A 21,242-nucleotide genomic window follows, 5' to 3' on the forward strand; every position below is an offset into this window, starting at 1 on the left:
CAACTCTTGCCTAAGCAAACATTGCTCCTTTGTTCTAAACATGTTTCAAATATTATATACATGTATTTTAAAAGTTACCTTTTCATTTTAGGATGATTAACCACCAAATGAGAGAAATTCAGAAATTACGTATGTATACAAAAACAATACTATATACTTTAAATACTATATATGTTAATATTCACATGTAAAATAGCCACATTATTCATGTGTATATACACATATATTCAAATTCTATATATACATATACATATTCATTTTTTTCCATTCAAGAGAGTAGGACAAGCATCCCCTTTCACATAATTTTGCCATATACAGGAAACCCAGAAAGTACTGCAACTTTAATATGTGATTACTAATCTAAAGAGAGGAAAAGAGGGAGAGAAGGACAGAGGGAGAGAGTAAGGGAGGGAGAAAGAAGAGAGAGAAAGAGAAGAGAGGGAGAGAAAGAAACAGAAATGTACACCTCATTAATCACGTTAAACTAGACATGATAAATGGTATTTAAAAGTATTTTCCATAGTACTGAGAAAAATACTATTGAATTTCTGTTTAGTGATATCTGGCCTGGTTTTGAGACATCATCTGGGTTAACAAATTCTCGTTTAGTGAGTGCTTAAAGAATGATGGCTGTGTTTAGTCAGGGGAAAGGTAGAAATGCCCCTAGTTTGACATTTTTCTATATAGGTTATTCTTTAAAAATTTGCAGCTGTTCTTACTTTTCCATAGAACAGTGGAGATACTCCTACAGTTACTTCCCACAGGAAATTATTCCCTGCAGAGACTGCATTTGAGATGAGGAAAATATGTGAAACTCCTCAGCTAAAGTTCATGCAACTTCTTTCAAGTAAGATGTGAGATGTTTGAACTAAGAAACAAGTTAAAATTTAAGCCTAAAAATATATTTTAAAATGCAAATTGTATGGTGAATTGGTTATTAACAAAATATAATTGTTTGGGCTGAGTACAGATGGAGAGAAATAATATATATGAGTCATATAAAATTTGTGATTTTCTTATAAAACCTCACTCAGCCAAATTTATAGGCATTTGCAAATTTAAAACCTGTGCTTTCTGGCATGATTAGGTTTATTTTATGAAATGCAAATGATCAGAAAAGATTTTTATGCTTAAAAGGAGCTAGCTTAAAACTTTGCAAATTTTAGAATGACATATGTTCAAAATGTCATATGATTGATGGATGTTTTTGTATTATAAGAGAATAGCTGTACACCTTTCATGATTAAAAATAGTCATCAGCACTAGTGTGGTATTTGGTGATTTTGTCATTGAGTCTGAGTTGGGTGATGTGTGAGTAGGTCAGATAGAGGTTTACAGTGTTTCTGGGAATCCCATATGTCACAGGAAGTGACCTGAGACCCAGAAAAGCCATTGTCTTTTGTTCCCACTTGAAGTGAAGGCAGTAACTTCAGAATATTGACGTTGCTGAGCCTTGAGAGACCACTGCAGAGGTTCCTCCATGATAGAAAGTGTATATTCCAGGCTGTCACAGGAGGCAACAAGGAGTGGGTATTAATTTAAATACCGGCAGAATGAAATGGGTGTTGGTTTTTATTAGTGCTCACACTTATTTCTGTAGAAGGGTTTAGCCAATGAGTTAAATAGCAGGATAGCCAAAAAGGTCATATGCCTTTAACTGCCTAGTGTTATTGCTGAGAAGCTAGAATATTCCTCAGGTGAATATATCTGTTGTAAGTCACTCTGTTAAATCATCTGCTTTCACCAAATGTGACACTATTCAGGAGTTTGGAGGGAAAGGCCTTGCTTTGCCGCAGGCCACGCTTCTATTCTTTTTGCTTAATGTGGAGATGAGAGAAGAGATGGAAATCTCAGGTGAAACCTCCAGGAGAAAATGCCCTTGTGCATTACAACTTCTTTTTCTGGTCTCAGAGAATCTAAAATAGGTTAGTTCTGGTATCCTCCCTGATTTCAGCTTGGTTGGGCAGCTTCTTATGAGCAAGAGGGCTGCATTAGCTTCTGAATTGAAGCATTTGTGCTGATACACAGTTTGCTCTTGGAACAATTTGCTAAGCTGTTTAAAAATCACAAAAGAAGAAAGGGACATAAAATGTACCATTAAGTCATTCCGTGAGATTTACAAAGGCTTTAATGAGTTCGAGATGTATGAAAAAGCCTTTTTTGAGTCACTGAAGATATCCATCTGATTAGAAGAGATTTTTTTCACCTTATCAACTAATCCAATAAATTGACTATCCATTTCAAAATGACTCCAATTGGATTCATGTCCATCAGAAGGATTTTTTGAAAACTCCATAGAATTGTATAAAATTGAGAATTATTATCAAATAGCCACTGATTTTTTTTTTTTACTGGATCCTGATAAATCTAGAGGATTAGGTGCAAAAAATACCCCAAACTAAAAGGTTACTGAAAAATCAAAGTTCAGTCTACATAGTTCTCTTCTAGATTATTATTTATCAGTGAAAAAAAATTCCTAAAAGAAATTCTTTTTTTTTTTTTTTGTAGCTAAAGTGCAACTATTTCATGAGGAAATTGTTTTTTTTAATTTTTTTGCGAACTCCATATAGACTTTTAAAAAATAGTAATGCAACTTTTGTATATCTGGAAAATATTTTAAAATGCCATACCCATGAGATAGTTAATGCATGGGACCAGCTAATCAATTTTCCAGTTTTTGGCTGGTGTATGCCCCAGTCTAACAAGGTAAGATTAGTGGGGTGTTAAAAGTCTATATAGGCTTGTCAGTTTTGTGCTGCAAATAGGGTTAATTTCATCCAAATGTAAAGAATTTTTAAAAATTAATGTGAATGAAATACAGCTCTATATGTTCCTTTGCTTTTAAGAAACCTACATTTGCAGGACCAGTTTTATCCATACTTGCCTGGCTAATGGAGAAATCTCAGGGAGGAAAGAAATGCCTTTCAGGGAACAGAGCATCATGAGGTCAGCTACAGTGGAGAAATGCCAGACGTTGAAATTTAGAAGCAGATAATTTTACCTATCAGACTAGCCAAAAGCATTTATTCTGGGCCAGTATCTGATACTACACAGGAAGACAGATCCCCTTTATCTTTTCTCCAAATCACTTTTTCCATAGTCTCTACAGGAAAACTGGAGTGAAGATATTTTGCCCTTTGTGGAATACTTTAGGTAATGAGAAGGTCTTCCCAAACCATCTCCAGCATTTTAACCACTTGGCGGTCATCCATATATTTGTCTACATAACGCCAAACACTTGAATACTTGGAAACATGCAGACGTCTGATTGCATTTTTAACCTGTCATTCAAATGGCATAGATATAGCCTATGTCTATGTAGTTTGAATTGGGTGGTAGTTAAATAGGCAATGAGTGAACAGAATTTCAGCAATGACTTTTTATTATTATTATTATATTTTGTTTCCTATGAGATTTCAATTCAAATTATGGAAGCAGGAAGCATTTTTAAGGGTCCTCCAAAGAAGTAAAATGCTTACATGAAAGTACAAATCTATACAGTGTTTAAAAATTGATATTCATTCCAGATGACATAGAGGACTGATGAGATGTTTAGGCAGAGGATCTATGGAGCTTCAGCTATTTGGAACTCAGGTTTGGCATTCTGAGAAAAAAGGGAAATAGAACAAGGTTTATAGTAGTATAATTTAAAGTGTCCCAAGAATTATGTCTTTCATCAATTATCCCCCACACATGGACTAAATAGCTTCTCTTCATTGTATTTTTTCTTTAGAGAATTGTTAACTTGTTATTAATAAACATCCTTCTTTAAAGTATAACCCTCATTCCCAAAACAGAATGGTTACGACTTAAACATTTGTTAAGAATGTATTTACTAAAACTCAGTGTATTCCTATCATAGACTTGTCTACTGGGGTAGGGTGGTGAAAACTGGGAGGTTGGCATAAAGCAAACTGCAAGATGGGCCAGGACTGTGTAGGACACTAAATAGGAAGGGCAGAGAGGTTTCAGTGAGGAAGCTATAGAAGAAACTGATGCAAACAGTGGAGACAACAGTCCTTTCTTCACTGTGTGACCCCCACCCTATTCAGTGGGAACCTCATTCTCTGTGGGAGAGTCTGCAGGTCAGGAGCCTTGTGTTACAGCATCATGTTCATCCTTGTGTGCCTGAGCACTTTGCTTAAGACCTAGTGTGTAGTAGGCAATCAGCAAATATTTTTCATAAGAATCAATTAATGAAGAAAAGAACTGTCTTAAAGCTTCCAGGTTAAATTTCAAAGACTCCGGACTCTGAGAAATTTCAGGAAGTCATATAGTGCAACTTGTCTTCGGCTAGCACTTAAACCAAACCAAGAAATAGCTTTCGATAATTTCTTTTTAGAAATTCCCACATCCTTTCCTCAAAGCATATTTCAGCATCATTTAAAAAAAATCTATGTTGAAACCTTCCTTCTATGACTTAAGATCATTTTTCTTCTTAATAGAAGCAAACTTTTACACACTGATATGTCTTTTTGGAGAATGGTCCTGGAGATGGAACCTAGGACCTCATGCATGCCAAGCCCTTACTTTACCACTGCACTATACCTCCAACCCCTGATACATTTTTAAACATTTTCAAAAGTTATTTATATATTTCCCTTTTCAGAACAGAGTATTCAGAAAATGGGGCAGAGTTTACTGACTTTATTTTAGCTTAAGTGATTCACAATTTATGCATCTTAATTTCTAATTTTTAAATGGGGATGGTCTGAGGTAATGGGGAAAGTTCAGACAGGTAGCACTTTTCCAACTCTTTTCCCTTAAAATTGAGCAAAATGTAATCTAGGGTACTTAGAGATTTGGAGATTTAGAGATTTGGATACCAGCATCCCGTTTATCTCAATGTTTTGCACCATACTTGTTACTCATGTAGGCTAACTGAGGCATGTATTTTGACAGGTGACACTCAGTTCTTTTTAAATACAACATAGGTTTTCTATATTGAGAGAGAACTTTTCATCGCCTTGATTGTTACTTATAAAACCTTTTTTTGTAGTTTTCCAACCTGCCTGGGTTGGGAGGTAAGCCCTGAGGCTAAACCCATTCTAAGAATAAAACTAGAAATATCCACTGGCTTTGTTAGATCATTTTCGGTATTTATATAACTGATAACTTACCTTTTCTGAAATACTAAGTTTCAGGGAAGTTTTGAAGTGAATATGAGTAATAAATTCTGATTTTTCTTATTTTTATATTTCTTGTGTTACAATGAAAAATATTATTTGAAAGGTTCATTTGAAAAAATTGGTTTGGAGTTAGAGATATCATTTTCATTTTAGAAGATTCAAGCAAAGATAAGTCTCTATGTTCTAAGAAGGTATAGTTTTATACATAAGACAGGTGTATTTCATGAGCATTGATTGCATTTGTATTATTTAGAAAACTTAAAGTTCCAAGAAGGGACAGCTTGCACAGTGACATATTTGCTGATAGAGCAGACATTTGCAGGTGTGAATGGGATATTAGCCAAGACTCTGTCCAGAAAGAAAACAGCAGCAGCCAGCTAAGGAAGCCAGTTAATAGAGAGTTAATATATAGCACAAGCTCACAGGTCAAAATGCCAACATTTTTTTTAGCTCCGATAGGCTAGAAGAAGTAGGCCACCTTGTCTTCATTTGCTAGTATAGAAGTTACCTTGGGCTTAAGACCCTTTTTCTTTTTCCTCCTTTATGGGCTTCAATAGAGGACAACTAACTCAGCAGAGGTCTTTCCTTAGCCCAGGACCCTCAGCTACCACAAGACTTGCACTTTTAATACAGTACAAGAAAAGACCCAATTCATTATTCTAATTTATCCTAATCATTGTCAAGTTACTTCTCATACATGTTCCTAATTGTGACAGCTCCAAAGTTTGTGCTAAATCTCCTTGTTTTTTGATGAGAACACTGAAATTCCAAGATATTGAATGACACATTCCCAGATACACAGAAAGTGGCAGGACCAGGATTTGTACCCCAATTGTCCTAAGCTCCACTGGACCATATGGAATGGAGAAGGCCAAGATTGTTAAACTTGTTCTAAGGTGGGGTGTGGCAGCACCAGGAGTTCAAGTCAACTCAGAGGAAGCAGCAGTTAGTCTGGACTGTCAGTTAATTTTATATGGAGACTGCCCTCTGTCAGCTTACAATTGGTTATCTTTACAGTTAGAATAAACAAAAAGTAAGGTGTACTCTTCTCTAGTTTTAATGGAATTGGTATTTTAATAGAAACCCAAAGGCAATCTTATCTATACTTATCTGCAACATGAGAGAAAAAGCTCAAGCAGATCTGGACTTGAAACTTCTTCCTGGTTAAGTGACATTAGGCCAATTACCCTCTGAGTTTTAGTTCCTTCCATAAGAACACCTTTCACACAGAGTGGTTATGAGCAAGAACAAACAACATTACAGGTAAAGGTATAAAGTATAGAACTCGGTAGCAACCAAATTAATCATTATTTCTTTTTACTATAAGTTTAATATTAATCAACATTAATGATACTAATACTAATAACACCCATTACTTTATCAACGTTTTTCTTATAAGATTAGGTTTCCTAAAAAAAGCAATAACTAATTATTTCATTGTTTGTAATAATAAGAATTATATTTGTTTACAGGATTAGTTATTTAAAAAGTATCCTTCCACCCTGCTATATGTGTTTTGGTGTCTACTGAAATCCTATTAGCCAGAATGTAGATTAAATACACACTATGCTGTACCTAATGGTTAAGCATGATTCTTATTCTTTTCACAAAGCCAATAAAAATCCACTTGCAAAACAGCAATGGCACAACTTGGTAAATCATTAGCCGCGTTGAATTAAAAATTTTGTTAATATTTAGTAATTTTAGGGATTGATTCTCAATGACTGCCTGCTTCTTTTAGATTGACCAATATGCCACATGTTAAATATCAATCTTGTAAAAAAAAAAAAAAAAACACAAATCCAATTATTTGCAGACAACAGGGAACTGTCCTGATTTTAGCATGGAGTTTTTCCTGTGACTGCTGTGGGTAGACTGATGTCATACCATCTCCTTTGTTTCCCTTCTCTTTGTTGAAGTGCCCCGGCTTCCCTGTCACATTCTCCAAAGCATAATGGTCCCACACTGTTTCAGCTGCAGTCCTCTTGATGGGAAACTGTGTCAAGCACAGGAGGTATGAAAGGTAGTCTGTATCTACTCTTAAAATTTCAATGCTAAAAGATATTCTTCTAGTATTTGCTTCTTAGAGTGCTCATAAAATGATTTGCTGTTTCAGCAACTTGTAGGCCAGTCAGACAGTGGTATAAAACCATCAGTTATCACATGGTAATATCCTTTTATTAACCACTGAAATATATCAAGACCTTTCATGACAACTGGCAATGCCAGATGCTATTATTGGCCTAATGGTTAATATGTTTGCACTCTCTTCTACTTAGCTCTTTCTGCATGCTTACTATTTCTTTTGTGTAAAAGATTTTTAAAATGTGTGGGAGCATCCTAACTTTTCAACATCCATTTTGATGTACATATATTTATGGGCACTTAGTCTGCTTTTCAGATTTTCTGTATAGATGTTATTCCTTAAAGTGCTGGCATTCCCCAAGTCTTGAGCAACTGACTTATAGGCTATTCTGTGTTTGTACTCAGTTTGCTTTTGGGTTCTTCTCCCTTGCCCTTCAAATACTGACCTCTCATCTGTAGCCTGCACTGACTTTCAAAAGAAAATTTCTTTAGAGGAAGCTGATTTTTTTTTCAGATTGGCAGATGACATGAGTTGAACCTATCTTTGCTAGTTCACAAACATCTTGGTATATTTTGTTTGTGTTGTTAATTTTTGCCCATTGAAGATTACAGTTAACACTGCTTTGGGCCATTTTACCCCCATTTCATTCATCTATGCCTTTTGCTTTAGGTCTTCTTTTCCATTTTCTTATTCTTGTGTAGGTCCGTCTCTAAACTCTCTTTCCTCTGCCTTCTCTTCCTCTCTTACTTGTGAGTGTCTCCATTCGGATCCCTCAAATGCCTGTGATCATAGCTAAGCGAGAGTGAGAACATCACTACCAACGAATACTAAGGCTTTCCCGGTGGCAGATGCCTGTAAACCCAGTGGCTCAAGAGGTTGAGAATCATGAGTTCAAAGCCAGTCTTAGCAACTTAGGTAGGCCCTAAACAACTCACTGAGGCCCTATCTCTAAATAAACATACTAAAAGGTTTGGGGATGTGGCTCTGTGGTTAAGTGTCCCTGAGTTCAATCCCAGTGTGTGTGTGTCAGAGGAGGGGGGAGATATTAAGTCTTCATTTTTTAAAAAAATTCAAGATTGATGCATAGAAACCTTGAGGGTCCTGGAAAATATCTTGAGATTTTCCTCCAGAATTCTAAAGCTGTCAATCTCTTTCTCCTTTCTAAATAAGCTCCATTTTTTTTCAAGATCCAGGATAATTAATTTGGTTTTTTTCCCCACCCAGTTTTGTGTTATTTAATTGCTTGCCCTGCTTTCCTCTAATTTGCAAAATGGTTGAGCATTTCAGGTAAACATAGACTTGTTAAACTTGTGTGGAAACCTAAGCATTACTTACCTTATTGTTACTATGGATAAGAGACTTTGAGATTGCAAACAAATGGCTTTCTAATGAAACTTTGGAATATCAGAAGCAGACTCTATTTTGTCTGTTGGTGTGGACCAAATAATATTAGGCACAGGTAGCATATAATGCATATAATGTTAACAGAATGAGTTCTCCTGCGAGACATGTAGAACTTTTTTTAGAATGTTACATTAAAATTGCTTCTGTCTTTGCGAGTTGATGCTGTCCTCAAAGCGGACAGCATCTTTTCTCCCTATTTGCCCATGAATCTACCCTGACTTGGTGTGCTGACTTCCGGTGCCCTGCTTTGACATTACAGGGATTTCAGCTGTAGTGCACAGCCTGTACTGTCTTGCCCACAGCAGGATATGTCTACAGAATTTGTCCTCCCAAAGTGCAGAGAAAGTTTTCCTTTGACCTGAAAGCACGAGAATGGATGGACATATGTCTCACAGTTTGTTTCATTAAAATGTAGTGGGTTTGAGGCTGGGGTTGTGGCTTAGTGGTAGAGCACTTGCCTAGCATGTGTGAGGCACTGGGCTCAATCCTTAGCACCATATAAAAACAAATAAATAAATAAATAAGTAGATAGATAAAAGTTTAAAAAATAAATCTTAAAAAAATGAATCTTAAAAAAGTGTAGTGGGTTTAGAGATTGAGTAGGATTCTCATCTCAAAAGAAAGAAAAGGAAAAATAAAAAATATAAGAGGAATGGCATTTTAGAAGTGACAACTTAACCCTCACATGATCTTATGCAATTTATCCCAATTTTTATGTGATGTTTCAAGAATAAGCCTTCTGGGGATGGGATTATGGCTCAGTGGTAGATGCAAGGCCCTGAGTTTGATCTAAAAATAAAAATAAATAAATAAATAAATAAAATAAAGTTATTGTGTACAACTACAAAAAAATATTAGAAAAAAAGAATGAGCCTTCCCATTTTAGGATTAAAGAAATTGAGATTCAAGATTGTTTCCTCAAGGTCATGTAGCCGGTAAGATTCAACAGAGGTTAAACCCAAAGGAATATTTGCAGGTTAGACACGTAGAGAACAGTGGTGAATCTTGCAAATTTTTATAAATTGTTTAGTATTCACTAAAACATAATTGAACTTCACCAAAGACTAAGAAAACCCTGAAGATATTCAAAGTGATGTTGTTTTTGACAAATAATTTGTAAGAACCCCACAACAGTTCTACAAGACATACATGTGTTGAGTTTGGTATTATTTGAAATTCTATAAGTTGGATGTGAGATGCAGGCTTCAAAGGTTTAAGACTTATCTTAAATGCAAAACCTAAAATATTTGAAGTAAATTTAGAACCCTCACAAAGTGGTGCTTTAATTTCTGGAAAAGAAAGGCTATTTTTGGGATATAAATGGTTAGAAATCAAACATGATGGAGAATCCTCTTTGCTCAATGTTAAATATTCAGATCCTCTTGATGACCCAGTGCAATTCAGTTAGACCAAAATGCCTCATATTTTTTTAGTGAGTCCCCTAATAAACTAAAAGCCTGGTTCCAGGTGAATTAAAAAAGTATACTTTTATAAGGACTAAGTTCTTTAGGTAATCAGAAAAATAAAAAAAGAAACTATAGGAAAAAAAATGACATCTTTTGTGAATCTTTCCTAGTGTCTCTTCAGTCTCCTTGATGAATTCCATTATCACAAAAATGACCTTTCCAGTTCATATCTTTTTTGAAGCTAATGCAATTCTTTGCTATTCTGTTATAATGAAAGTATTACATGGATAACTATCCAGCATTATCTTCTAGAAAGAGAACTAATTTAGGAAAAAATAAAGTACTTTAATATAATATCAGATCTCTCCCTCTCTCCCTCTCCCTCTCCCTTTTCTTCCCTCCCTCTCTCTCTCTCTCTCTCTCTCTCTCTCTCTCTCTCTCTTTCTCATCCTTGTAGAGACCTGCTGTCTAGAACTAAGCAGGTTCATGCACACAGTAAATGCACTGAGCTCCCCACCTAATGTAGAAGTAATTTTTATCAATACATTCATGGACAGTTGTATGAATGCTTCCCTAAAAAGAACAGACTCAGATAAATTCAAAGGCACAAGCCTCTCAACATGCTACAGATGCTTCTGTTGAATTATCTCTTAGGAGGTGTGAATGTGAAAAATATTAAGATCTGCGGCATACTCCCTAGTCGCAACACAGCTGAGAGTACATGTCCTGTCTCTACTTGTGAGAGGCATCAGGGTATAGCATAAACACTAATTATATACTCTTGTTAATTGTATATTTCTTTGAAGTGGCAGGAGAATGCAATCCACTGTGTGATGGGGAGAGAAGAGAATAATGATGGGAAGCTTCCTCCAACAGGCTTGTACATGCAGCAGGGTTATGCGTCTGGTGATCTGTAGTGTCTTCACCTGAGAAACTGACCTAATTTTCAGTCCATCCTTTCTGAAGAAATCCTCTGTCTGGTTAATATAGTAGTGATGGTCTAATGACCAATTAATATGGTGGATACAGATCCAAACTGTGGTATGTATTTAGAGCCAGATCACATGGGTTTAAGGTCAAGACCTGTCACACTCTTTGCAGGGGGCCAATTAGATGGGTTTATAAATCCCTGCTTATTCTACATGATAATAAACTTCTTAGTGTAATTCCTTCGAAGAGGTAAAACACTTTGTAAAAATGCCTTTACTATTATACTCCCTATGAGACAATTAGCTGGCAGAGATTTTAATTGCTACATTGTGGATGTGGAAATAGAGGCTAAGAGATTTTAAGTAGTTTACCTCGGTCACATATGTGGGCTAAAACAATGCAAATTAAGTTAAAAATTTGGAAGACAGAAGAAGGTAACTGGATAGAACAAGGAATCAATTTAGTTACACAAACCTATATTGTATCTGAAATTGATGGTTTTGACTATTAGTATGTTCTCATTTTTTTTCTGAATTTAGCTCTTTATTAAATTAGCTTCAAAGAATTATTTAAGCACAAAATTTTCAATCTTCTCAAAATATTGAAAAGAATGTAGTATTAAGAAAACAGAAAGGAAAAGTCTCATTTTTGTTTCATATAATTGTCAAAACAACAATAGTGTTTCAGAGTTTTTTTCTCATAATCTGCCATTTTCTCTTTGATGCTCTAGGTTTATTTATGATCCAGTGAATAAGAGCATCATTAAAAAGTAAATATTTATTCCTCAATTTAATATTTCTGCCTTTTTATGGTAGTCTGACTGATTTTTTTTCTTCTAAACATTTTTTGAACTTTCTACCACTGTGGTTTTTTTCTTTTCTTTTTTCTTTTTAAGACTTAGGCTCATGCATTTTACTTTTGGTTGATTATGGTGGCAATCAGCTCTAACTACCCAGTGGCACTCCCTCTTTGATTACTTTTAATGTCCTTTTCCAGAGTGGCAATATTTCTTTTGGCTGGGATGCTGCAGGTTTGAGATTTATAGATCAGAACCTCTTAACTCAGTCCTTCAGCTCTTAATGTACACTTTTCATCTATACTGTCTTGACACCACTCAGACATCCCATGTTGAAATCTTTTTTAGAGTCTCAACCTGTCTGCTAGACTAAACAGAGACAAGGAAACAGGTAATGACAGGATTGAAACATGATTTGGGGATCTTGGGAGGCAAAAAGAAATAAGAAAAAACATTTTTTTTTTTTTTTTTTTTTATGAACAACATAGTTACCCAAACTTGTGGTGTCTCATCAGAACCTCTCAATGCTTGGAAGTTTTCCCAAGACTTGCCCTAGTGAGACAGAAAAGAGTTATTAGATCATTGTGTCTGCTTCCCCACCTGGGCAGGAAAGAGTCTCCCATACGGAGAACATATGGTTTGGTCTTAGATTAGCAACAAAGAATGTCAGTTGGCAGACAGATGGAGGAGAGCGAGAGGATTGTGTGAGTTTTGCTAGCCTGGACCTCACAAATGAATTTTAAAATCATATCCATTTAGTTGATGTATGAAAATAAACACTGACCAAGGTAGGCAGACGAAGAGGAGCTAAAATTTAGTGAACACATTTTACAATCTAAGCAGAATATTTTGCGAATCATTTTTTTTTTTTTTTTTTTTTTTTTAGTCCTCACCCCCAGTGTTTCATTGTCTTCATCTTATAAGGAAAGTGAGGTTCAGAAATATGGAATTTCTTTGTCCAAGATTAGGGAGCTGGTCAATGGGCAAAGGCCAGAGTTCACTCATAGTTTTATTTGAAAGTCAGGTTTTCTGGATATAAAATGACTGATATATGATAACTTTTATGTTACATTTTCCACTTTTTTTGGTAATGTGGATAAAGGGAGTCTCCCTGTCCCTTTATTTAAATTATTCAGTCAATGAACTTGCTACAGGCTGCTGTGTATATTATTTAATTTAATGGTCTTGGGACTCTAGAAGTAGGCTTTGGGGAATAGGAATAAGAAAGAGGATATGGAACTAGCACAGATATAAAATGATATTACATTATAAATGTAATATAGGAAGAGACAGGAAACTGTCTCTTCTCTGCCTCACTTCTTAAGGAGGAAAGGTTCTTCATGGTTTAGTTTGAGTGCTTTCCTTTGTTGAGCAGAATCTGAGTGAAGTAGGGGCAGGTATCTTCTCCCTCTGTAACGAAGGCCATAATGCAGAATTTATCCATATCATGGAGGGAGGGCACCAGTGGAGAGTGGGTGAAGTTATGAATATAGTTTTATTTTCCTTTTGTACTTTCAATGTTTTTCTTCCTATATTATTTAACTTGTTTTCAAGCTGTCAGAGAGATGGTTTGGGAGTTGAGAGAGAGTCTAAGCACAGCTTTGGGAGATGGAAAGACCTATGAGAAAGAGGATGGGAGGGAGTTTACTAGGGTTTCTGAATTAGAAATCATTTGATACACAAATGGAGCAGAATTTTTCACTTCTGTGGTTGTATATGAAATAGAGTCTTATACTATTCATGCAATCATACATGTACCTAGGGTAATGATGTCGGTTTCATTCCACCATCTTTCCTACCCTTTCCTACCCTCTTACTCCTCCCCTGTTCCCTTTGCCCCATCCAAAGTTCCTCTACTCATCCCATGCCCCCCACCCCCATTATGGATTAGCATCCAGTTATCAGAGAAAACATGCGGCCCCTGTTTTTTTTGGGATTGGCTTATTTCATTTAGCATGATGTTCTCTAGCTCCTTCCATCTACCTACAAATGCCATAATTTTATTCTCTTTTAATGATGAGTAATATCCCATTGTGTATATATATTACAGTTTTTTTTTATCCATTTATATATTGAAGGATATATAGGTTGGTTTAGGAATTGTGAATTGTGCTGCTATAAACATTTGTGTACAATGAAACAAAGAACTTTCTACTCTCATGTATAACTGATTAGAACTAATAAAAAAGAAGAAATGCAAATTGCCAACAAATATATGAAAAATGTTCAATATACGTAACAATCAAAGAAATGCAAATCAAAACTACATGTATTCCATCTCACTCCAGTTAGAATGGCAAATCAGCATACTACAATGACACAGTCACATCAATGTTTATAGCAGCTCAATTCATAATAGCTAAGCTATGGAATCAACCTAGGAGGCCTTCAACAGATCAATGGATAAAGATAATGTGGTATATATACACAATGGAATATTATTCAGTTTCCTCCATTTACTGGCAAAGACCATTTACTTTGCCAGTAAATAGAGGAAACTGGAGAATAAAATGTTAAGTGAAATAAGCCAACCCCCCCACTCAAAATGGACGAATGTTCTCTCTAATGTGTGGATGCTAACAGACAAGAAGGTGGGAAGGAAAGAATAGTAATTCATTGGATCATACAAAGGGGAATGAAGGGAAGGGAGGGGAGATGTGATTAAGAAATATAGTAGAATGAATCCACATAACTTTCCTATGCTTATATTATATGAATACACAAGTGTGACTCCATATCATGTACAACCACAAGAGTGGGATCAAAACTGTAATGAGTTGCACTCCATGTATGTATAATGTGTCAAAGTACACCCTCTGTCATGTATATCTAAAATCAACAAATAAATGAATAAATAAGAGAATAGCAAAAAAAATATAATTTGATATTTTTAAAGAGACTCCAATAAAGATTTGGGATTATATTTACCATCTAAATGTTTATCCCACCTATTTGTTTTGTTCCTTTCTCTTTAATTTCTTGCTTTTATTTATTCTATCAAGTTTTCTTTTTATTCCATTTCATTTCAGGGATAACATTGAGTTTATCACAGGCATCCTTGAATAATTAGAATATTTTTATCACTTTCTTGACGATGTAGAAGAGGAACTGGAGCACTTTAATTTCATTGCTTATTCTTTATACCATATGCCTGTTGTAATATTTTTGTCAAGTATTACTTTTATTTAAAACTCCACATAATAATGTTATTGTTTTAAACAGTCAAGATGTCATTTAGAGTGTCTAGCACATTTGCCCTTTTTACCACCCTCTTACTTTCCTATATTACCTCAGCTTTGATTTGATACTGTTTGCTTTCATTCCCTAAATTAGTCAAGCTTCACAGGGTGACTTTCTCAGAATTGATTAGTCAGAAAATGATTTAAATTCACCTTTTATTTTAAGAAAGTTGTATTCTCTGGGTGTAAAATTCCAAGTTGGCCATTATTTTCTTCCACACTTTAAACACAGTGTTCCTCTTTGCACAATGTATGCATGTATTTAAACAGTACCTAATATGGGGGCTGGGGTTGTGGCTCAGTGGTAGAGTGCTTGCCTAACATGTGTGAGGTACTGGGTTTGATCCTTAGCACCACATAAAAAACAAGTAAATAAAATAAAAGTATAAAAAAAGACAGTACCTAATATGCTATTAATGTGTACAATTCTGATGTTTTTATGAATCAGTTAAAAATAAGTTTAAAAAAATAAAATTAGGGTAAGAAGATAGAAAATAAATAAATGAATAAACACTGTGCTCTGTTGTCTTCTGTTTTCCTATTTTAAGGTGATACTGCCCTTCCCCAACTTCTTCTGGAGTTTTTCTTAATTTTTTTTATCAGTTTTACTAATGTCTAGTGGTCATTTATGCTGCTTGTGGTGAGTAGGGTTTCTTGAATCTGTAGCTTGATACTTTCATTAATTTTGAACGATTACCAGTAACATGTCTTTAAATATTTAATCTGATTTATTCTTTTCTGTTTTCTGATCACTAATTTAGATGCAGTTAGATTTTTTTTTTTTGGTATTTACACTATACCTTTTTAAATTTTTTTAGTTTTGATTTTTATTTTGTATTTTCCAACTTTTTTCTAGCTATACTTAATTTGCAGCTGTTTTCTTTGTACTCATCCTCTAGTCTAGGAATTTTTCTTGCACTGTATCTTCTTGGCTATTAAACCCATTCATAAATTATTCTAGCTTTTGTATTTTTTTCTAGAATGTCCATTTTATGATCTTGTATAGACTCAATTTCTTTATAGAAACAGCTCATATTGTAGTTGGGTAAAATTCATATCCAATAACTCTAACACTTAGAACAGCTCTGTTAATTTTTACCTAGGTTTTAAGTCCTTTCATATCTGCTCCATGACCATTTGTAGTAATTTTTTTGTTTTGTTGTGTTTTTGTTTTTTAAACCAAGCAATGTCTCAGACAAGTTTTGGAAGGACTTGGATGCACTCTTCCTCTAGAGAGGACTTGATCTTCTTCTGGCAAGCCTATATGGTACAGACAAATCACATTGAATCAGTTGGAATTGGATTATATAATTTTAAATTTCTCTTCCTGATGCTGAACCCTTCAAAGTATCAACAGAGAGCCTGGAGTGACCACAAGCAGTTGTCCTATTTTAGGAGACCGAATTTCAGTTTTTAATTTACCTAGGGTTTTGAAACTGCCATCATCTCTGATTAGCATTTTAGCCTCTTGCTAACCTCATGTTGCTTGGTTTGATGGCTCTCTTTCTGAAGACCCACAGATTAGGATTTGACAAGTGATTTGAGAGGAAACTGCATGTCAAAGTCAGGCTTGCTCTTCTGGAGCTACTTTTATTTCCTTCTGGAACTATGATCTAGTGCATACTGCTTTCTTCATAGACCTTACCAATTTTTACTTTCTCAGGTATTGAGTACACCCCCAACTTCTTGTTTATGTCTAGATTCTATACTTAGAGTCAACAATAGACAAGAGAAAAGATTGCAGTGAGTTTGGGCTTACATCAATACATTCCTATCTTTCTAGAATCATGGTCCACCAAGTCCTGACTGTATTCATCCTAATGTCATCAAACTGCAACTTACATTTCTATCCAGGTATTATGGATATGGACACCCTCCTGAGCAGGAGGGTGATCTGATCCGTTTCGCTGTATCATAGATGGAAACAAAGATATTTAATAAAAACTGAATTATTTGAAAAATTATTCTTGGCTATTAAATTGCTCTCTTTTCCTCACTTTTCTATGTTCTCTTTTCTCTTTGTGCTTAAATGAAACATCATATAATAACAGGGTCCATGTAGGCATTTTAAAAAATCTGAATATTTCACAGTTATGATATCATTTACCAAGATGGAAAGGAAAGGCTCAGACAGGGAGAAGTTAAGAACTGATTGCATTGTAAATTTAAAATGTTTACTACAAAAGTAAGAAAAAGTTTAGAGTTCAACTGAAGCTGTGTGTCTGCGGTTCAGAGGAGAGTTCCAGCGAGTGTCATGCTATAGATGTTATTTGAAGCTACAAGGTGTCTGAGATTCTCCTGTGAAGGGGATGTAAAGGGAAAAGATAGCACTTGAGACTTGAAGAGAGGAAAGGGATTCGGTAAATGGGATTGAAAAGCTGTTGTCCCTGAAATTAAGGAAAAATGTTGTCTTAGAAGCCCATCAAAGAAACTGTTTACCAAAGAAGACAATCAGCCATGCCACAAGCTGTTGAAAAACAGTAAAAGAAGGACAGGGACTTCATTGCATTAGGTAATGTGGAAGAGCACAGTGCCCTTGATGAATGCTGCCTCACAAGAGTTTGGGCCACCAAAGCTATTTTGGAGAGAATAAAGACGGGAAGTGACAAAATGAATGGATAACTATTTAAAGAGTTTTAAAGGAGTTTTGCAAATCAAAGGGATTGAAAAATGGTATTGTTGGGGTGCCTAGGAAGGTCTGTTGTTCCTGAAGGTGAGCCAAGATGGGCTCCCAAGAATCTGTTGCAGAGGGGAATGGGAGAAAAACTGCCCACTTCCCTCATTCCAGTCTGTAAGTGGGGATCACAACAGAATGACCATGGTTGTGAAGTAAAGTCCTGTACCTATAAAAGTCCAAAGAAACCCATATGTTCAGCTGGTGTACAGTCTAACCTGTAGATATCTCTGCTGATAGACACAGTGTGGCCCTGTGTAGTGTCCTGGCCTGCTACAGATGAGGAGTGTGTGAGTAATAAAAGTTCAAACATTTTCCATCCTCTGATTTCTTTTCTTGGGATTGATAAACAGTATGCTGGGGCTTTTGCAGATCTGGGTTGAACAGGTGTGTAGGTTATACAACCAGGCATTTATTTATTTAGTTTTAAGATAAAATTATTTGAACTTGCACATCAGTGGGGATTATTCCAGAAAGAGGAAAATGATGATCTCTATCTTCAGGATAGAGAGAGAGAGGACAGTCATTGGAATGAAATTCTTGATTGAAGACAGAATGGGATCAACAGACAAAATATAGGACATGCACTTTGTTAGGAGTATAAACGATTCATCTCAATAAGGAAATCTTGTTTAGCTCCAGACACTTTTGTATTTTTATCCTTGGTAGTAAAGATACATGGCATGTATCTTCTGATTTCTTTTACCTTTGTTTTTAAATGTGAAATAAAAAGAAAAGAGTGATGATGGAGAGGATTTAGATAAGTGTGAGGAAAAAGAACATATGAAATAAACATGTTGGAGCTAAGAAAATGACTTTATAAGGAGAATGAAATGTTTGGGAGTATATTTGAAATCTGTAGTTGTAAATTTAGAATGGCACTGCTCAACATAGCTCTTTTTGTCCAGTTATGTTCAGTTGCTTGGAGAAGCAAAACCATATGATAAAATTAATTCTTCTAGAATTACTTATTGTCAGATGACTTATTGTGTAAGATAGAGGAATAAATGAGCAATGAACTTTATAGTACTGCAGGGGAGAGCTTATGATTAGCATGACAGACCATGGACTTTTAAACTGTTTAAATAGGGGTAAGACCATGAGAGAGTGACTGTTGGCCATTGTGTTAGTTAAGGAACTATGGATCTCACTGAAGTCAAAGGATTATTGGAGTGGAAGGGGACTTCTGGAGACAAATAGATAAGATAATAAGTTATCTTATAAGTTAAGTTGTGATTTAAGAGGATGTGTTATTAGTTATTGTGTGTTTCAGGTATGACACTGATATTGGGTGGCAGAGATGGACTGGAGGTCAGAAATTTGGGTGTGGAAGTTCAAGGAACTGAAATGCTAGGATGATTCTCCTCTGCAAACATTGAAATCCTTACAAACAATTACAGAGAAATTTTGAAGTCAAGGCAATAACAACACTAAAGTTTTCAGTGAGTGAAGGGAAATTTTCTTGGTCCTTTTGTTGGTTATAACAAAATATCATAGACTGGGTGATTTATAAGTAGTAGAAATTCATTGCTCACAGTTCAGAAGGGTGGGAAGTCCTAGATCAAGGCACCAATAGATTCATGTCTGGTGAGGGCTACTCTGCTTCCAAGATGACATTTTATTGCTGCATCCTCTGAAGGGAACAAGTATTGTGTCCTCACGTGGAGAAAGGGGTAAAAAAAGCAAAAGAAGAGAAGGGCAATTTCTTCAACCTGTTTTGAAGAATCATAAACCCATTGATGAGAGTTCCACTCTCAAAACTTAATCATGTGCCTTAAGGTTTTAAAGAAGCCAGCTGTTAATACAATCACATTAGTGACAACATTCCAATATATGAATTTTGTATGCCACATACATTGAAACCATGGCAGGGGTGATCAGCAGGAGGACAGATGACTGTCTTGGAGTGGGGATGGAGGAAGCTATAATCTGGTAGTATGTGTTTGATTTTTTGAGAAGGGTAAAATAATTATCTAGTTTGGGAATAAAGGAGAAAAAACCAAAATATTCATTTTTAGTCAGAGTAGAATTGAGGAAGGGTAGGAACTTTGATTGGGGTACTTATAAAAAAGATTATTTTATTAATGGCAAACTGTGAGTTCCTAACAGTACAATGAAAGGTTTTTACAGTTTGGAAGAGTAAGGAATTAGTCCAGATCAAGAGCTACACAAGCTCTTGGGAAGAGGAAAACTTCCTGAAAACAGTGATCTGAGGCTTGGTCTTTTGTGATGACCAAAACAAATAGGGATTGAATCCAGGATGATATTAAAAATGTTTTGCTAAAGACCAGTAGGGTATGAGCCCTGACCAGTCAGAATTGGCACTAACCCATCACAATGGTCCAGTTGTAAATAACAGGTTAGTTTTGTCACTGAGTTTTGATCCCAAAGGCTGGGTCCCTTTTCCCTATCAGAATTGTAAAGCCACAAGACTGAGTACTGATTGAGCAGTGAAGCCGACTTGTATTGTTGACTAAGAATAAGAGAAGTAGAGATAAACTCTAACATCAATGTCCTACCCTTTGGAGGTCAGGAGTTTATAGATAGGTGAAAAAAGTAAGGAGGACGAGGGATAGACTATGAAGGGGAGAAAGTTCATACACTTGATTATAATGAAGTTAGAGGTTGCCTGGTGGTCACTCTGGCAGTCATCTCCTATCCAAGCAGTTTCAGCCATCCCAGCTGCAGAGGAACTTCTGGCCTTCAGACATCCTGTCCTCAAAGACAAGCAAATCAGTTAGACCACTCAGGCAGTACAAGACAGTGCAGGGTAAGTTTGTTATCAGTGCTTCCAGTTGAAGCCCAATTAGTTGTGATAGAGCTGATTCTGATGGAAGATTCTTCTTCCTTGAGTTGTTCCTTAAGTTTGTTATGGCAGGATTGAGAATGGTGATGGGGATCTATTGAGAGCTCTGTGGTCCTACTTTCAGTTTTCCTAGTACACTCTCAATTAAAAATGTCAGCAATGTATTGATGTAATGATTTCTAGGAGAAAAAGATTTAGAGTTCAAAGATACAAAACCAACCCTTGCTCCATATTTACAGATTGTTTGAGCCTTTAAAAGTAATATAATAGTTCTGGACCTCAGTTCCTTTACCTAAGTTCTTTTTGGCTATTAGGACTTGAACAACTCATATTACTTATAAACATTTGCTTCATTTACATGTTTCAGCTGAGGTGCTGTTTCCACTTTGTCATTTACACTTAGTCTTTTGATAAATGTTCCTTACATAAAATGTACTTAACTACAAAACAGTTATTTTTAGTCTATTTTGTAGTTCTTTTTTTTTTTTTGGATTCTTTAAGCAGTAGTGTACTGAATTTCCATTTTCTAACTCTGAAACTTTTACAGGCTTCTCCTACTTACTTTATCACTCTTTCAATATTCTTAAGGGAAAAAAAAATTAAAACTCTTTTTGGAGATTTTTGCATTTTCGCTGGCTCTTACCTGTATATTTTCCTGAAAGTTTTTAAAGTACTTCACTTTAAGCTATTCTTAAAAAAAAATTAAAGATTTTTTATTTTTGTTCTTTACAGATTGTATCTTTTGTGGTTAAAATGAAGAAGAAAAAAAGTG

This window comes from Callospermophilus lateralis, chromosome 5, assembly GCF_048772815.1.
Source record: "Callospermophilus lateralis isolate mCalLat2 chromosome 5, mCalLat2.hap1, whole genome shotgun sequence".
NCBI classification, from domain to species: Eukaryota; Metazoa; Chordata; class Mammalia; order Rodentia; family Sciuridae; genus Callospermophilus; species Callospermophilus lateralis.